Genomic DNA, 20,113 nt, shown 5'->3' with positions numbered 1-20,113 from the left:
AGTGGGACCTGATTAAACTTAAAAGCTTTTGCACAGCAAAGGAAACAGCAAGGTGAAAAGACAACCCTCAGAATGGGAGAGAATAATAGCAAATGACACTGACAAAGGATTAACTTTCAAAATACATAAGCAGCTCATACCACTCAATGCCAGAAAAACAAACAATTCAATCAAAAAGTGGGGAAAAGACAGAAACAGACGTTTCTCTGAAGAAGACATAGAGATGGCTTACAAACACATGAAAAGATGCTCAACATCACTCATTATTAGAGAAATGCAAATCAAAACTACAGTGAGATATCACCTCACACCGGTCAGAATGGCCATCATCAAAAAGTCCACAAACAATAAATGCTGGGGAGGATGTGGAGTAAAGGGAACACTCTTGCACTGTTGGTGGGAATATAAATTGGTACAGCCACTATGGAAGATGGTATGGAGATTCCTTAAAAAATTAGGAATAAAACCACCATATGACCCAGCAATCCCACTCCTAGGCATATACCCTGAGGAAATAAAAATTGAAAAAGACACATGGATCCCATTGTTCATTCCAGCACTATTTACAATAGCCAGAACACGGAAGCAACTTAGATGTCCATTGACAGATGAATGGAAAAAGAAGTTGCGGTACATATACACAATGGAATATTACTCAGCCACAAAAAGGAACACATTTGAGTCAGTTCTAATGAGGTGGATGAAAACCTAGGACCCAGAGATAAATATCGTATTTTAACATGTATTTACGGAATCTAGAAGGATGGTCGTGAAGAACTTATTTACAGGGCAGCCGTAGAGAAACGGACATAGAAAATAGACTTATGGACATGGGGAGAGGGTGAGATGTATGGAAAGAGTAACATGGAAACTTACATTACCATATGTAAAATAGATAGCCAGTGGGAATTTGCTGTACAGCTCAGGAAACTCAAACAGGGGCTCTATATGTGTACTTACGGCTGATTCAGGTTGAGGTTCAACAGAAAACAACAAAATTCTATAAAGAAATTATCCTTCAATAAATAAATAAAAGAAGAAAGAAAATTGCCCAAGAAAGGTGACTTGAAGACATTCTGGGCACAGAGAAAGACACAAAGGACAATTCCTTTAAGAAAATTCTCTAATACGAAGGGAGTTTTAGAAAGAAACATAAAATTGAGTTTTGATGAAAATATAATGTTGAAAACATGGGTATATATTTTCAAAAAGATAATGCCAAACCCCAAACTGAAGATTGGTGCCAGACTGCTACTGCTGCTAAGTCACTTTGGTTGTGTCCGACTCTGTGCAACCCCATAGATGGCAGCCCACCAGGCTCCCCCGTCCCTGGGATTCTCCAGGCAAGAACACTGGAATGGGTTGCCATTTTCTTCTCCAGTGCACGAAAGTGAAAAGTGAAAGGGAAGTTGCTCAGTCGTGTCCGACCCTTAGCATGGACTGCAGCCTACCAGGCTCCTTCATCCATGGGATTTTCCAGGCAAGAGTACTGGAGTGGGGTGCCATTGCCTTCTCCGAGTGCCAGACTAGAGATAATCTAATAATTAAAGGAAGACTTTCTTTCTCTTTTTTGAGGAAAGCAAAGTAATTAAGGACAATTAACCATTTGTAGCTAAATTAGGGCTCCTGAAGAGGATTGGGGACAGAATTTTTTGGAAGTTCTCTCTTTTGGAAATTCTTGTGACCCTGTTCTCTGGCATTTGTTAGTTTCTTTGAGGTGCTGTGCTTAACTTCTCAGGGCCTTTGAAGCTACTTGTTTTCTCTGCTGGCAAGCTGACCTCTTTTTCTTTTTATTTAATTTTGATTGGCATATGGTTGCTTTACAATGTTATGTTATTTCCTTCTGTACAGCAAAGGGAATCAGCCATATGTATACATACATCACCTCAATTTTTTGGATTTCCTTCCCATTTATGACTTCTTACTCTACCCATGGCTAAGTCCTCCTCTTCCTTCAACTGGCATTCTGCCCAAAACTGCTTCTTCCACTTTACACTCTAGGTTGGGTACCATTCCTCTGGATTCCTATAACATCCTGTATAGGTCACATTACTATCAATTTTCTTTTTGTCTGTTTGTCTCATGAAACTGTAAGTACCTTGAAGGCAGGAGTCTTCAAATGGCTTCTGTGTCTCCAGAACTTCTCAAAGTTCTTGACTTAAGAAATTCTTAGAAATAACATGAAAAATGAAAGCAATAGCCTATCTTTGCCCATTGCTGACAGTGTCAAGATGGTCTTGGAGATGGCAATAATGGATTACAAGGCCTTCACATTGATAGCTGGGGAGAAATTTAGAGACTTCAACCTGTATATAACACATGGCTGGCATATAGCAGATTCCAAATAAATTTTAGGTGAGGGAAAGAATGAACACTTTCATTTAATATACAAAGGCTCTGATTTACATTATGTTAAGGACGTCTCTCTTAGCATATTGTTAGGTGAATATAAACTCAGACATGGATCATTACTCTTAAAGTAGCAATCATTTTTATGAACTCTAATTTTCAAAAATTTTTATTAAAGTATATAGTTCATTTACAATGTTGTGTTAGTTTCTGGCATACAGCAAAGTGAATCAGTTGTGTGTGTGTGTGTGTGTGTGTGTATATTTTCATTTTTCATTATGGTTTATTATAAGATACTGAATATAGTTCCCTGTTCTGTGTGTTTCCTGAGACCTACCTTTGAGTGTTTAAGTTTCTCCTGCAGAGGTACGGGTCAGCAAGGGCCTGCCACAGGGGCAGGGGCTCTGGGTGCAGCGGCCCTGGGTATCACATAAGCTCCTCCTCTTAGAGGAGGTCACCATTAACCTCACCATAGACCTGCCAGAACTTACACAGAACTGGGGAAACAGACTCTTGGAGGGCACAGACCAAAGCTTGTGTGCTCCAGGATCCAGGAGAAAGGAACAGTGACCCCATAAGAGACTGACCCAGACTTGCCCGTGAGTGGCCAGGAGTCTCTTATGGAGATGTGGGTTGGTGGTGGCCTGCTACATGGTTGAGGGCACTGGAACCTTTTGAAGGAGGTCACTGTTACCTTCATTACCTCCACCATAGTTTGGCCTCAGGTCAAACAAAAGGGAGGGAAACCAGCCCTGCCCATCAGAACAAGACCCAGTTTCCCCCTCAGTCATTCTCTCCCATCAGGAAGCTTCCACAAGCTTCTTATCTTATCCGTCAGAGGGCAGACAGAATGAAAACCACAATCACAGAAAACTAATCAAACTGATCACATGGACCATAGCTTTGTCTAACTCAATGAAACTATGAGCCGTGCTATGTAGGGCCACCCAAGATGGATGGGTCATGGTGGAGAGTTCTGACAAAAGTTGTCCACTAGAGAAGGGAATGGCAAACCACTTCAGTATTCTTGCCTTAAGAACCCCATAAACAGCATGAAAAGGCAAAAAGGACACCAAAAGATGAACTTCCCAGGTTGGTAGGTGCCCAATATGCTTCTGGGGGTAGAGTAGAGGAATAACTCCAGAAAGAATGAAGAGACAGAGCCAAAGCAAAAACAATACCCAGTTGTGGATGTGAATGCTGATAGAAGTAAAGTCTGATGCTATAAAGGAGAATATTGTATGGGAACCTGGAAAGTTAGGTCCATGAATCAAGGTAAATTGGAAGTGGTCAGAGTGAACATTGACATTTTAGGAATCAGTGAACTAAAATGGACTGGAATGGGTGAATTTAAATCAGATGACCATTGCATTTACTACTGTGGGAAAGGATCCCTTAGAATTAATGGAGTAGCCTTCATAGTCAACAAGAGTCTGAAATGCAGTACTTGGATGCAATCTCAAAAGTGATAGAATGATCTCTGTTTGTTTCCAAGGCAAACCATTCAGTATCACAGTAATCCAAGTCTATGCCCTGACCAGTAATGCTAAAGAAGCTGAACAGTTCTATGAAGACCTACAAGAACTTCTAGAACTAACACTCAAAAAAGATGTTCTTTTCATTATAGGGGACTGGAATGCAAAAGTAGGAAGTTCAGAGATACTTGGAGTAACAGGGAAATTTGGCCTTGGAGTACAAAAATGAAGCAGGGCAAAGGCTAACAGAGTTTTGTCAGGAGAATGCAATGGTCATGACAATCACCCTCTTCCAACAACGCAAGAGAAGACTCTACACATGGATTTCAGCAGGAGGTCAACACCGAAATCAGGTTGATTATGTTCTTTGCAGCCAAAGATGGAGAAACTCTATATATAGAGTCAGCAAAAACAAGACTGGGAGCAGACTGTGGCTCAGATCAAGAACTCCTTATTGCCAAATTCAGACTTAAATTGCAGTAGGGTAAACCCTTAGATTGTTCATGTATGACCTATGTCAAATCCCTTACGATTATACAGTGGAAGTGACAAATAGATTTAAGGGATTAGATCTGATAGAGTGCCTGACGAACTATGGACAGAGGTTTGTGACATTGTGCAGGAGACAGTGAGCAAGACCATCCCCAAGAAAAAGAAATGTAAAAAGGTAAAATGGTTGTCTGAGGAGGGCTTACATAGCTGAGTAAAAAGGAGAGGTGAAAGGCAAAGGAGAAAAGGAAAGATATACTCATTTGATTGTAGAGTTTCAAAAAATAGCAAGCGCAGATAAGAAAGCCTTCCTCAGTGATCAATGCCAAGAAATAGAGGAAAGAATAGAATGGGAAAGACTAGAGATCTCTTCAAGAAAATTAGGGATAACAAGGGAACTTTTTATGCAAAGACGGGCAAAATAAAGGACAGAAATGGTACGGACCTAACAGAAGCAGAAGATGTTAAGAGATGGCAAAATACAGGGAAGAATTATACCAAAAAGATCTTTATGACCCAGATAATCATGATGGTGTGATCACTCACCTAGAGCCAGACATCCTGGAATGTGAAGTCAAGTGGGCCTCAGGAAACATCACTATGAACAAAGCTAGTGAAGGTGATAGAATTCCAGTTCAGCTATTTCAAATCCTAAAAGATGATGCTGTGAAAGTGCTGCTCTGCTGGAAAATTTGGAAAACTCAGCAGTGGCCACAGGACTGAAAAGAGTCAGTTTTCATTCCAGTCCCAAAGAAAGGCAATGCCAAAGAATGTTCAAACTATCACAAAATTGCACTCATCACACATTCTAGCAAATTAGCTTAAAATTCTCCAAGCCAGGCTTCAACAGTACATGAACTGTGAACTTCCAGATGTTCAAGCTGGATTTAGAAAAGGCAGAGGAACCAGAGATCAAATTGCCAACATTGGTTGGATCATAGAAAAAGCAAAAGAGTTCCAGAAAAACATCTACTTCTGCTTCATTGACTATGCCTTTGACTGTGTGGATCACAACAAACTGTGGAAAATTCTTCAGGAGATGGGAATACTAGACCAGCTGACCTGCCTCCTGAGAAATCGGTATGCATGTTAAGAAGCAACAGTTAGAACTAGACATGGAAGAATAGACTGATTCCAAGTCAGGAAAGGAGTATGTAAAGGCTGTATATTGTCACCCTGCTGATTTAACTTATTTGCAGAGTACATCATGAGAAACGCCAGGCTGGATGAAGCACAAATTGGAATCAAGGTTGCCAGGAGATATATCAACAATCTCAGATATGCAGATGACACCACCCTTATGGCAGAAACCAAAGATGAACTAAAGAGTCTCTTGATGAAAGTGAAAGAGGAGAGTGAAAAAGTTGGCTTAAAACTCAACATTCAGAAAACTAAGATCATGGCATCCAGTCCCATCACTTCATGGCAAATAGATGGGAAAACAGTCGGAACAGTGACAGGCTTTTTTTTTGAGGTCCAAAATCACTGCAGATGGTCACTGCAGCCATGAAATTCAAAGATGCTTCTTGGAATAAAAGTTGTGACCAACCTAGACAGCATATTAAAAAGCAGAGATGTTACTTTGCCCTCAAAGGTCCATCTAGTCAAAGCTATAGTTTTTCTAGTAGTCATGTATGGATATGAGATTTGGACTATAAAGAAAGCTGAACTCTGAAGAATTAATGCTTTTGAACTGCGGTGTTAGAGAAGTCTCTTGAGGGTCCCTTGGACAACAGGAAATCAAAGCAGTCAATCTTAAACAAAATTTGTCCTGAATATTCATCGGAAGGACTGATGCTGAAGCTGAAACTCTAATACTCTGCATCCAAACACCTGATGCGAAAAACTGAGTCAGTGGAAAAAAAACATGATTTGGGGCAGGATTGAAGGCAGGAGGAGAAGGCGATGAAAGTGGATGAGATGGTTAGATAGCATCATGGACATGAGTTTGAGTAAACTCTGGGCCTTGGTGATGGTCATGGTTCGGCAGTCCATGGGGTCGCAAAGAGTCAGACATGACTGAGCGATTGAACTGAACTGAAGAGGATACTAAATACAGATCCCTGTGCTATACAGTATTTCCTTGTTGTTTATCTGTTCTGTGTATGGTAGAAAAATGGGGAATGCTTCATGAGTTTGTGTGTTATCCTTGCATCGTACCATGATAATCATCTCTATATTATTCCAATTTTAGTGTATCTACTCAAGGTTAGCATTTGCCTCTAGTTAATCTCCTGTACATGTCAGGTGTTGGAAATGACTTATATGTACAATGTACAATATAGTCACATTAAATTCTCTGAAAATCCTGTAAGGCTTATGTTAGGTTTGGTGACATAGATTTGAACCTCAGAGGTGTATGATTGTGGAACTAATGCTTTTTTCCTAATCAGTGTTCTTTCTGCTCTTCTCTGCTGCCTCCATTTCTTTAGGAAGCGGCAGAAGCTCCTTGCGTCTTTCAGTTCAGTTCAGTCGCTCAGTCATGTCTGACTCTTTGTGACCCCATGAATCACAGCACGCCAGGCCTCCCTGTCCATCACTAACTCCAGGAGTTCACTCAAACTCATGTCCATCGAGTCGATGATGCCATCCAGCCATTTATCTTCCCAAAAATTGCATGGTTTGGAATCCAGGACTTGCACTTTGATTATTAATTTGTTGTGTGACCATAGACAAAGGAAGTAGATGCTTCCTCAGTCTCCACATTTATTAGATGGACCTATTTTACTATAGCAGGGGTCCATTTATTATGCTACCAATATTTAAAAGACTAACAGATACTGGACACTGTTTTAGGTTCTGAAGATTAAAAAGAACAGAAAAGGACAGACAACACCCATAGAACTGCAGAGCTTATATTATGGTGATTATGGCAATTGAGGCTAAAAATAAACAAGTAAAACAAAATCAAATGGTGATTAGTGCCAGAAAGCAAATAGAACAGGGTGACAAGAATGGATGGAGTAGATACGGGTGAAGATATCCATGGATGTGGTCGTTGGGCTGTCTCCTTCAGAAAGTGACATTTAAGTGGAGACCTGTAAATCAAGCAGACCTCAGCTATGAATACATTTGGAGGCTCAGATTTCTGGGCAGTGAAACACTCAGGGGAGAAATCCTAATGCCAGAAGAGCCCTTTTTGTTGAAGGCCACTGAGTCCAGTGTGGCTGGTGGGAAGAGAGTGGGAGGAGGTGAGACAGAGCTTGACAGGTCCAGATTATGGAGTCCCAGTCAGTGGTATAGACTGTTTCTCAAACGCTAGCTTGCAGATACTCCACAGAAATTCATGATGATGGTCTCATGTCTTTGATACCTTTGACATCTTAGATACTTCTTCCAACGTCTTTGCCACTTTTCATGTCTTTGGGAAAATCCTTCCTTAGGAGTCATTTCCCAGAATAGAAGCCAGAATCTTGCTTCCTCAGCCTCTTGTGCATCAAGGACTTGTGTGACTCAGGCTCTGTTGATCAGAGGTGCAGAGGTAAGTCTTCCAATCAGAAATTCATGACAAGAAACAGGCACCATGGAATTCATTCTGGCATTGATAGTGGCTGATACATTTCATCTACAGGGCCTGCCATACAGAGTTTTTAATATAGTATCTGGTGCACAGATCCTGTTAGCAAAAAGGACTTGAGTGAGAATGCCTGGTGATGGCGGCAGGGCTGAGCACACAGCACTGTGTGTTTTTTGGTCTTGGGCCGGTTTGATGCTCTTATTTCAGTGCTGTTTCTGACTGCATAGCTTAGTTCTTTGGCCATCATGGAGTTTCTGTGAGTCTGTAATTGTCTTCCATAAATTTCTTTTTACTTAAATTTACTAGAGTGCATTTCTGTTTGCAATTCAAAGCCCTGTGCAAATGACCCCAACTTGAAATAAGAGTCAGAGAAATTTACTACCTGTATCTGAGAAGAATAAGATCTAGAGATTCATTTCAGCTTTAACTTCTTGGGCAAATTAGTGGCCACATGTTACCTGAAAACTGCTTATTTCAAAACCCTATGTCTCATATTTTTATTTGTAAAACTAGTATTTGTAAATGTATTCCAGTAATGAAAGCCTACTTTATTCTTTGCAGACATTAATGGAAAGACAGACTAATTATTCAGGTTTTTTCTGGAAACTTCTTTATTGACCTCCCTTAACTTAAAGAGCAGGATGTTCAAAGATGCTACTTTCCCATTACACTTAAAGATCTCTCCAGGCTCCCAGATACATCATTGATGAGGTATACCTTATCTTGGACAACTCACTAAGAGCATCCCTTCCCCCTTATAGGTAAAGATAAATAATTATTTAATTATTAACCACAATCTTAAATGTATACACATTTTAAGAAAAAATTTTTGGTGTCTGTTTAGTCATGATTATTCCAGTAATACACGAAACCAGTCTTTTATGAGGTCTCCTGTGTTGTATCTGAGAAAGGGCTTCTGAAATTTAAGTGATTCTTAATAGCTGTGCAGAAGAAAGGTGAAAATATGTTTATAATTATCACACCCCCATCTGTTCAGTAATTGTGTCAGGCTATTCCTGGAAGGGTTGTTATAGTTTCTGCTCTAAAACGGATTTCCATTTTTCTGCCACTCTGGCTGTCTCTCCACTCTGTTGAAGTTCTGAGTCTTTACTAACTCATGCCACTTTTGTTTTTTAGGATGTATTCTTTTTTTGTAGCTAAATTTGTTTTCTTTTTCATTGACATGTCAATTGGATGCAGTGTTCGTCACGATGATTGTACTAGTGAATAAAATCGCATCTCCAACATCTCAGTAGGTGAAAATGATGATGATTTCTTGGAAATATTTCACATATTGTTTACCTTAATGGGAAATGCTCATTGCTACAAATAGGAGGCAAAGACATATCCAGTTTTCTTGTTTAAAGGCCTTATCTCCCATGATACCAGTATACATATTTAAGAGTACTTATTTTGATTGTCATTTGAAAAGCATATTTTTGATTCAGTGTCTTTATGGGAGATTTAATCACTAGGCTTATACATATTTAGGTTTTGCCTTTGCTGAGGAATTTTAGAAACGTATTGCCTTGTTCATGCTTTGCTGGTAAGTTTTTGGTGAATACGTTTATGGTCACCTGAATGTTATTATCTAGAGATATTCTCTTTATGGATTTAGAGACACAATGCCTAGGGTGGAAATTTTTCATTCTGGAATATATTTTCTGGTTGTCACTATTCCTCCTTTTGTCTTATACATACATGATACACATTTTAAATTATGCATTACAGCTGGAGATGTGTGCTTGTTGTCTCATCAGGAAGATTTTGAGAAATTGAAAGGAAAGCTTTTAAATAGACATTGCTAGATGCTGGGAGTATGATAGTTTATTATTTTATTATGTTACTTTATATATGATTTTTTCTTTTAATAAAACATTAAAAAGAAGACATTATATCTTAGACTAGTATAACCCTATGACTTAGGCAATTCACCAGGCTCCACTGAGCTTCAGTATCCTAAACAAAGAAAATACATAAAGAAATAAATGCTCCATTTATAGGATTAAGATTTTGTCATGGAATGAATGCTCTAGTGTTCCAGTGTGGATTGTATTCTGAAATACTATTCACATGTTGAGTATTAATTATAGAAGGATTTTGTGCAAGTGTCACTTAACATTGATTAACCTAAAAAGAACTGGACAGAGATTTGTATAATTATGTTTTGTATTAGAATAACATAAGGTCATATAAGCCAGAAGAGGGCATGGGTTGCCTTTAGAAGGTGGTCATTTAGGAAATGGTGTAACACAACTAAGCATAACTTGGGGTGAGAAATTTTATCTTTTGTATTTGTGCAATAAATGGTGATCCTAGTTAAAAATAGATAACTTTTTTAATTGGGAGATTTCTTAATATTATTTCTTATTATTAATATATTTTTATCTCAATATATTGATATATATAAAGACATATATTAATATTAAGATATATTAATATTATTATCTTAATAATATTTCTTATTATTATCTTACTGTTATCTTTCTTAAATTAATATCATGGTTAAAGTTTCATGGTTGAGTATCTCAAAATTAGCGCATCTGTCACTGTAGGTGAACAGGCTAGCTTCACAGAGAGTCTCATGATAATTTATATCTGCTCTAAAGGATTGATTTTGAAATAATCCATTATGAACATTTATCCAATTAATAACAGACAATATTTATTCAAAGTTTACTATATGCTTGGAAATGCGCACAATTGTCAACATAAATTATTGTATTTTTCCCATTGCCACATAAGAAAAAATGCTGTTATCTTTTGTTATACAGATGAGGCAGGTCATTATGGCTCAGAGGTTAAATATCTTGCCCAAGTTCATATAAACACAAAAATGATAGAATTAAGACTAGAACTTGCCATTCTAACTATAGAATGTATGGTCTTTACTATACCATATTGATCCTTCATAACAGTTATTTTAGCCTAGGCTTTTTTCTAAACTTTCTTTCTTTCTTTCTTTTTTTTTTTTTCTGCCTCTTTTTTGTGTGCTTCTTTATTCAATCATATAAGCAAGTATACATCAGTATTTTACTACAATGGTCCAGAAAGTCTGTTTTTGAAGTGGAGAGAATTCAAATGAAAATGTATAAATACATATAGGTAATCATATTGTATTAATTTCGTTAGGACTACCATAACAAATGGGGCTTCCCCAATGGCTCAGCGGGTAAAGAATCCACCTGCAACGCAGGAGACTCAGGAGACATGGGTTCATCCCTGGGTCGGGAAGATCCTGGGAGGAGGAAACAGAGGAAACTAGGCTACAGTTGAAAGGGTCGCAAAGAGCTGGACAGAACTGAATGACTAGGAACGCACTCTCTGTTAACTCTGTTAGTCACTCAGTCATGTCTGACTCATTGAGGCCCCATGGAGTGTAGTCCACCAACTTTGTTTGTCCATGGAATTCTCTAGGCAAGAATACTGGAGAGGGTAGCCATTCCCTTCACCAGGGATCTTCCTGACCTAGGGATGGAACTGGGGTTTCCTGTATTGCAGTGGATTCTTTACCATCCGAGCCACCAGGGAAGCCCAAATTAGTAGACTACACTTATTAGAGCAGTTTTGGTGGTGGCAGTGATTAAGTCCCTAAGTTGTGTCCTACCCTTGTGACCCTATGGATTGTGGCCTGCCAGGCTCCTCTGCCCATGGGACTCCCAGGCAAGAATACTGGAGTGGGTTGCCATTTCCTTCTCCAGGGGATCTTCCCCACCCAGGGATCAAGACCAAGTCTCCTGCATTGCAGGTGGAATCTTTACCAAGAGAGCCACCAAGGAAGCCTGATCCACCAGCACACCCTGGGAAGCCCCTAAGCATGCACACACCATAACAAATATCACAAACTTGGTGGCTTAAAACAAGAGAAATATGTTTCCTCACATTTCTGGAGGCCAAAGAAGTCCAAAATCAATGTGCTGGCCAGGTTGATCCCTTCGGGGCCTCTGACAGAAAATCAGTGAATGGTTCTCCCTTAGCTTCTGGTGAGAGCGGGCAGTCCTTAGCATTCTTCGGCTTGCAGCTTCATAGCTCCAGCCCGGCCTCTGTCTTTGCATGGCATTTCCTTTGTCTTTCTACGTCTCAAATTTCCCTCTTTCATGCAGACACTGGTCTTTGGCTGTAGAGCCCACCTCAAATCCAAAGTGATTTCATCTTAGATTTTTAACTGAATTAATTACCATCTGCCAGTGAAAGTTGCTCTGTCATGTCTGACTCTTTGTGACACTATGGACTGTAGCCTCCCAGGCCCCTCTGTCCGTGGAATTGTCCAGGCCAGAATACTGGAGTGGGTAGCTGTTCCCTTCTCCAGGGGATCTTCCCAACCCAGGGATCAAACCCCGGTCCCCCACGTTGTGGGCAGATTTTTTACCAGCTGAGCCACCAGGGAAGCCCGAGTACTGGAGTCAGTAGCCTATCCCTTCTCCAGGGGATCTTACTGACCTGGGAATTGAACTGGGGTCTCCTGCATTGCAGGTAGATTCTTTACCATCTGCCAAGACCCTATTAACAAATAAATTTACATTCACAAGTACCAAAGGTTAGAATTTGGACATATCTTTTGGGGGTGCCACTATTTGTCCCACTACTTATTTTGAACATTTGTTTTAAAGAAGTAGGTAAAATAGTACAATGAAAACTTTGGTTTCAGACCATCTCAATTCTTGGATTGCTAAGCTGTAAGTGTATTTTAATAGAAGGATGCTATTTTATGTACATTATCTCAATGCCAGAGATATTCCCCAAAGATTTTAGACTTAAATTTTGTTTCCTTTCTGCTGTTTCACTAGTGAAACATATATGCAAATTGTCATTTACAGTTATTTCCTGAAAGTTTGATATTTGAAATTATTTTTAAGGCACACTAAATGGTAAAATATATATCTCAATGAGGGCTCCTTATTCTTATCTTAAAGCACTGATTAATATGACACAGAATGTTAGAACTAGATCTAGTGAAGAGATATTGAATTAAAAAAATTGAACTGACAAAGATATGTAAATAACATTTGATGATTGACCAAAATTTGGGTCATATAAAAGAGAAAAAGCCCAACTAAGCATCAAGAAATCTGGATTACATTCTCAGCATTTTACAAGCTGTCTACCTCTGCAGAATGGAACAGAAAAACAAATGAACAAACAAACAAACCAAAAAAAAGAAAAAAAAAAAACCCCTTTAAAGAACAAGAGGAATGTGGAGATAATCAGAGCAGGCAGATTGCTAAGAGCTTTGGAGAGGATGATTCATGAAGAAATGTGGAAATCAAAATTTGAGCAAAGTTCTGAAGATAAAAAAGGGGGAAAACCAAAGATGATAGGTGATCCATATATATTTAGCCCAGTCAATGTATTTTTTATGCAAACTTAGAAATGTTTGATTTGATCTTAATGTGTTTAGTGCTGCCATATTAGGGAGGAGATGCTAAGTTAGCAATGACCAGGTATATTGCTGATAAAGTATTAGTGAAAGATGGTTAAAGGAGCATAATTACAAAAAAATGCATGTCTACTTAAGCTATCTTATTTTAATATAAAGCTTATACAAATTTATTTATTTGCCAAACTATTCAGGTAAATCAAGGTGTTTCCTTTGAGTGCACGGCGGCTGATTGGAGTTCTACAAAGACTTTCTTATGTGTAAAGAATACCCATGACAGATATCCCAATGATCACTTCATAAATGGGAGAGACAACTTAGGGAAATCTGCATACATTCAAGTTCCTTCTAAAATGTAATAGTTTCATCTGAATCTTGCCTACATCTGATGTGACGTGAGAGTGAATACCTGACTAAATTGTGGCATTTTCTGCTATACAATGACGGGAATCAGCTATATGTATACATATATCCCCTCCCTCTTGAACCTCCCTTCCACCCCTCCCCAACCTCCATCCCATGCATCTAGGTCATCATAGATCTCTTAGCTGAGCTCCCTGACTATACAGCAGGTTCCCACGAGCTATCTGTTTTATTCGTGGTAGTGTATAGATATCAATCCCAATCTCCCAGTTCATCCCACTCCCACTTCCCCCACCCCATGTCTACATGTCTGTTCTCTATGTCTGTGTCTCTATTCTTGTCCTGCAAATAGGTTCATCTATACCATATTTCTAGGTTCCATATATACATATCTATATACATTAGCTAAGCCAAACTGATGCTCAGTCACGTCTGACTCATTCTGACCCCATGGACTATACAGACCATAGAATTCTCCAGGTCAGAATACTGGAGTGGGTGGCCGTTCCCTTCTCCAGGGGATCTTCCCAACCCAGGGACTGAACCCAGGTCTCCCGCATTGCAGGCAGATTCTTTACCATCTGAGCGACTTAGGGAAGCCCAATATATATGCATTACTATATATTTGTTTTCTCTTTCTGACTTAGTTCACTCTGTACAGCAGAAACTAACAACATTGTAAAGCAGCTATACCCCGATTTATAAAAGAGAAGGAAGAATGAGGAGTAGATGCTTGATAGGCAGTCAACAATTTCCATCACAATAAGCGTGCAGCAGGATTGGTGGGAAGAGAGCTGCTGAAATACACATGCGGTGAAGCCTGGCGGCTGGAAGTGTCAACTGAGCCAAGGGCACAGTCAGTGTGGTTCACACGTTAATGGGGAATTTCAGTGCGTTTGCTGGGTGGTGAACTAGTTAAGTGAAACTCTGTTTTGAGAACCTTTACTCCTCTAATTGAGCTTTAAAAGTACTACAAAGGCTCACACAAAATTCAGGGGGAAAGGATTTACGGAGCAAATTAGGTTTGAGCTTACTTGCAAGGACAAGATAGCAGAAGGATTCATGATAACGTGAGTGTTTGTTTTCTGGGGTCGAAACAACTATCAGTTCCTGGCATTTGTATCACAGGCTGAGAGATAAGGGGAGAGAAATTTACAGCGTTGATTTCAGGTCCCGAGAGGGCACTTCTGTGAGGACTGGCTCACCCAGTGGTGTAGCTGTGTTGTTCTTGGGTGGTCTTTTCCTGGGTGGCCATTGTCCTCTCACCTGAACGCGGTAAGTAAGACACAGATGTAAATATGACAGTCTTGGATAGTTTAATGCTGTGCCATTGCACGGTAGCACCTGTATACATATACACACATAGACACATTTAGCTTAATATCAGTTTATTTGAACAGATATGTTTTTGCAAAATAAGGTTAAATACTTTAAATAGTATGACTTTGTTATTATAAAAAACAAGTAGGATCTTATTTTCATTAATAATTTTGCCAAAATTCTGAGCCATGCTTATAAATATCAGTATTCTTAAAAACCTCAGATTATGTACTTTACAGGCTCTGCCAAAAATACCCTTTTGTTTACTAAGTGTGGTTTTGAAAACTTTTCCTTTTGTGTTCCTGACCTGTTCGGAGTGCTAGCTGTGAAACAGATGTACCTCCTCCCCCCATGCAGTTATGCAAGACTGTTTTCTTAAACCGTTAGCATCACACCACTCTTCTAAGTGGTTTGCACTATTTGCCAGTTGCCCCTGCTGTCAAAACAGAACGCTGTAAAGTGGTTTCCAAGATCCTTTTTCATTTTGCCCAAATTTTTTTTTTTTTTTAATTTTCAAATCCCTCTAAGAAGCTTCACTGTACCTCAACTAACTTGTTTGATGCCATGGAGACAGTGAGAGAGAACTTATCTCAGGGGACAAGAACCAGGGTAGAATGGTGAAGAGCCATGGAATTGCTGTGGTTTCAACAGTGTGTGGGAAATAAAATAATGCAAATATTGTGTGTAGACCATTCTTTCAAAAGGTTAACTGTGAGTGGAAAGAGACAGAGATTTTATTTAAGATGAAAGAGCTGTGACGGTATCTGTAAAGCCAGTGAAAGAAGGCAGACATTATAGAAGACGTGAGGAACTTGAAATATAGTGGTCCTGGTCACTCTTCCTGAAACAGAATTTCCCCTCAGTCTTTCATACCCTTGTTAATAGCGATAACTTGAATATATTGAATATGTCACTCTGTCAGATGTTAGAGGAAAAGAACTATGAAGTTCTTATTCCTGCTTTTGGAATTTACAGTCATAGCGTATGGTGTAAGATTAGGGATCATTCCTTCGTAGGGATCATTCCTTCTTCGAGGGTGTTCTTTATTAAGGTTTTAATGTGGCTTTTTTTTTTTTTTCCTGAGAGTCATGATTTAATACACCTATCGGAATCACATGGAGCGGAACTTCTTTTTAACCTTGGCATCAAGAACAGAAATAACCCCTGTTTTATAGGCTCTAATCCTAGTAGTGGTTTATCAGACTTGCATTGTTCAAGCTGATAATAATGTTTAAAAAGGGTTGATATGATATCCAGCTAAATTCATGTAATGATCAGTTGTGTTATAATAGGATGGTTGGCTTGAGCCCAGAAAGAACTTTCAAAGGCAATGCAGAAATCTCCAGGTTAATGAGACTTCCCAATGAGTCAATTAATGCCTCCAAATGTTTATCGCAGTAGTCATTTAGTGGCTGCTACTAGTCTCAAATGTACACAAAATTCTAATGAAGACTAATAACAGAGTCTTAAAAAAAAAAAAAAGGAACAAATGAGAAAAGGCTTGTAGGTATTTTTGGAAATAGCCTTCATAATCTATAGTGAGTATTTGATAAATCACAGTATTAAAGAGTGTTTTCCATTTGTGGAGTGCCTTGTTGTTTATAGTTTATAAAACACTACAATCAGTATTATTGCTTTTCACTACACAGGTGAGCCACAGGTAGAGGAGGTGTTACTATTATATTAGTATTTAACGGATTGGGAAATTGAGGCTCATCAATGTCAATAATAAAAGCTGACACGTTGAAGGCTTGTTATGTACCAGACATGGGGTTTGGAAATTTACAGGTAGTTTTATCTTTAACACTATCCTGTGCTATAAAGATTATGACTTAGATTTTGTGGTTGATAAAACTGAGAAGTGGTTAAATAACTTATCCCAGAGTATATGACTGGTAAATTAGTCATGACTTGAACCAAGGTGGACTGACCCAAGGACAGTTGGAAACTTTGAGTAATGCACTGCTTCTTTAAGCTCTTTACACATGAGTTTTCTTTCTTCTCTGTGGCTCTTATAACCTCTAATTATAGCAAACTGTCAAAAACAATTCATGACATAATACAGTTCTCTAAATACTCTCCAAAAAGTCAGTGGACTAAATATATTCATACTTTCAGTTGGCACATACGTTATTTTAGTGTCCACACGGTGACTGGTTCTTCTCTCAGGGTTTTTGTTTGTTTTTCATATTGGAGAATTAAAAGAGATACTATCTAATAAAGTAAATATTGGAACTTATCAACTGGAGTCAGTATATATTTTTCCTTTGGAAATATTCTGTATTCTATACCAAAAGAAATAAAATTCACTGTAGAAGTGATTTGTCATGAAATGTTTGAGAAACACATGATAAATTATATAGCACTTGACAAGCTCATTCTTAAAGATACTTAACTTAATGCAACTTTTAATTGGTATATATCAATATTATATAACTTTCTATGATATTATTTTCAAATATATCTGAGAAAAATGCTAAACGTATTGCTGTGTAATAATCTGGTTTTAATAGTTAACGGGTCATCTCTATCATGGGGGGGTTCCTCGGTGGCTCAGTGGTAAAGAATCTTGCAATGCAGGAGACACTGGAATCACAGGTTTGACCCCTGGGTTGGGAAGATCTCTTGGAGGATGGCATAGCAACCCACACCAGTGTTCTTGCTTAGAGAATCCCATGGGCAGAGGAGCCTGGCGGGCTACAGTCCATAGGGTTGCAAAGATTTGGACACGACTGAAGTGACTGAGCATGCATGTGTGCGTCCCCGTCATGCCAGGAGGTTATCTGGTCAGATGTGTAACTGTTGACTGGGACATTAGCTCATGTACTGCTTTGACCAACAGCCTCCACTGGGACATGTAGTACATTCAGCTGTTTCTGGAATACGCTGTGAACTTTGCCTTATGATTTGAATGTAGTATAAGGTTGATGATACTCAAAGGTTAATGTAGGGTAAACATCCATTTGTATGAACAACAGCTCTTATTCTTTAGAGGTGGGAAAGTTTTAGATGAAAGTTTAGCCTTAAATTGGTTTTCCAGTCATATCTGAAACAAGCAAGGAGAATATCAACAGAATACTTAAAAGTGAAAATGAGATATATGTGTATTATTTAATTTTATTTTGGAAATAAATTATGATGTCACAATTCAGTTCAGTTCAGTCGCTCAGACGTGTCCAACTCTTTGTGACCCCATGAACCGCAGCACACCATGCTTCCCTGTCCATTACCAACTGTCTGAGTCTAACCAAACCCATGTCCATTGAGTCAGTGATGCCATCCAACCATCTCATCCTCTGCCATCCACTTCTCTACCTGCCCTCAATCTTTCCCAGCATCAGGGCCTTTTCAAATGAGTCAGCTCTTTGTATCAGGTGGCCAGAGTATTGGAGTTTCAGCTCTAGCATCAGTCCTTCCAATGAACACCCAGTACTGATGTCCTTTAGGGTGGACTTGTTGGATCTCCTTGCAGTCCAAGGGGCTCTCAAGAGTCTTCTCCAACACCACAGTTCAAAAGCATCAATTCTTTGGCACTCAACTTTCTTCACAGTCCACCTCTAACATCCATACATGACTACTGGAAAACCATAGCCTTGACTAGACGGACCTTTGTTGACAAAGTAATGTCTCTGCTTTTTAATATGTTGTCACAAGAGTTCCAAAACTAGTGCGAATTTCCACGTATCCAACCCCCAGCTTGCCCTCTGGTAACATCTTGTATAACTATAGTATGCCATCTTAATAAAAAATTGAAAAGAATAGTGGCCTGAATATCAACCAGTTTTGAAAACATTGAAATTTAATACCTTTTTCTCAATAGTAGATGAAAATTACTGAAACTTTCTGATACAACAAAAATCTATCTCAAAAAAAAGCTTGTTTATTTTTTTTTAATTTAAATGGACTTTAAAAAAAGTTTATTTATTATTATTATTATTTTTTTTTGATGGTGCTGAGTGTTGCCCTGCACCGGCTTTCTCTAGTTGCAGTGAGCAGGGCCTTCTCTTCCTTGCAGTGTGGGTGCTTTTCATTGCTGTGGCTTCTCTTGTTGAGGAACACAGGTTCTAGGTGTGTGGGCTTCAGTATTTGTGGCACATGGGCTTAGATTGTTCCATGTGGAATCTTGAAGACCAGGGATCAAACCTATGTCCCCAGCATTGGCAGGTGGATTCCCATCCACTGTGGCACCAGGTAAGCCCTTGTTTATGTTTTATCTTAAAAAAAAATATATATATATATTGAAGAAGGCAAAGTTTTTTTTTTTTTAACTTTCACTTTTCAAAAAACAAAGTCTCTAAGAGTGCATCATTCTAATGTGCCACAATCTGTTTATACGTTTTCCACTGATAGACATTTAGGTTGCTTCTGTTTTTTATTTTGAATAACGGTTCTGAGAACTTTTGTGTATAATTGTTATGTTTTCAGTTCTCTTGGGTATAAACCTCAGAGTAGCATTACTGGATTATATGGTAACTCTGTGTTTAATATTTTAAGGATCTGCCAAACTGTTCCCCAAAGTGGCCATACTATTATATAATCTCACCTGCCATGTTTGAAGTTTCCAATTTCACCTCATTGTTGCCAGCAATTCTTAATGTCTATCTTTTGGACATGGAACAACAGACTGGTTCCAAATAGGAAAAGGAGTACGTCAAGGCTGTATATAGTCACCCTGCTTATTTAACACATATGCAGAGGACATCATGAGAAATGCTGGGCTGGAAGAAGCACAAGCTGTAATCAAGATTGCCAGGAGAAATATCAATAACCTCAGATATGCAGATGACACCACCCTTATGGCAGAAAGTGAAGAAGAACTAAAAAGCCTCTTGAGGAAAGTGAAAAAGGAGAGTGAAAAAGTTGGTTTAAAGCTCAACATTCAGAAAATGAAGATCATGGCGTCTGGTCCCATCACTTCATGGGAAATAGATGGGGAAACTGGAAATAGTGTCAGACTTTATTTTGGGGGGGCTCCAAAATCACTCTAGATGGTGATTGCAGCCATGAAATTAAAAGATGCTTACTCCTTGGAAGGAAATTTGTGACCAACCTAGATAGCATATTCAAAAGCAGAGACATTACTTTGCCAACAAAGGTCCGCCTAGTCAAGGCTATGGTTTTCCAGTGGTCATGTATGGATGTGAGAGTTGGACTGTGAAGAAAGCTGAGTGACAAAGAATTGATGGTTTTGAACTGTGGCGTTGGGGAAGACTCTTGAGAGTC

General features: G+C 38.9%; 1 protein-coding gene and 1 pseudogene across 17 annotated transcripts in view; one reads left to right on the top strand and one right to left on the bottom strand.

The window, feature by feature from the left end:
* Positions 1–20,113, top strand: part of GULP1 (GULP PTB domain containing engulfment adaptor 1) — a 328,660-nt gene that overhangs the window by 58,585 nt on the left and 249,962 nt on the right. The window lies entirely within an intron of this gene.
* On the bottom strand, positions 6,426–6,526 carry LOC114113355 (U6 spliceosomal RNA; annotated as a pseudogene).

The sequence above is a fragment of the Ovis aries genome, chromosome 2 (genome assembly GCF_016772045.2).
Source record: "Ovis aries strain OAR_USU_Benz2616 breed Rambouillet chromosome 2, ARS-UI_Ramb_v3.0, whole genome shotgun sequence".
NCBI classification, from domain to species: domain Eukaryota; kingdom Metazoa; phylum Chordata; class Mammalia; order Artiodactyla; family Bovidae; genus Ovis; species Ovis aries.
This window is presented reverse-complemented; position numbering and strand designations above follow the sequence as displayed.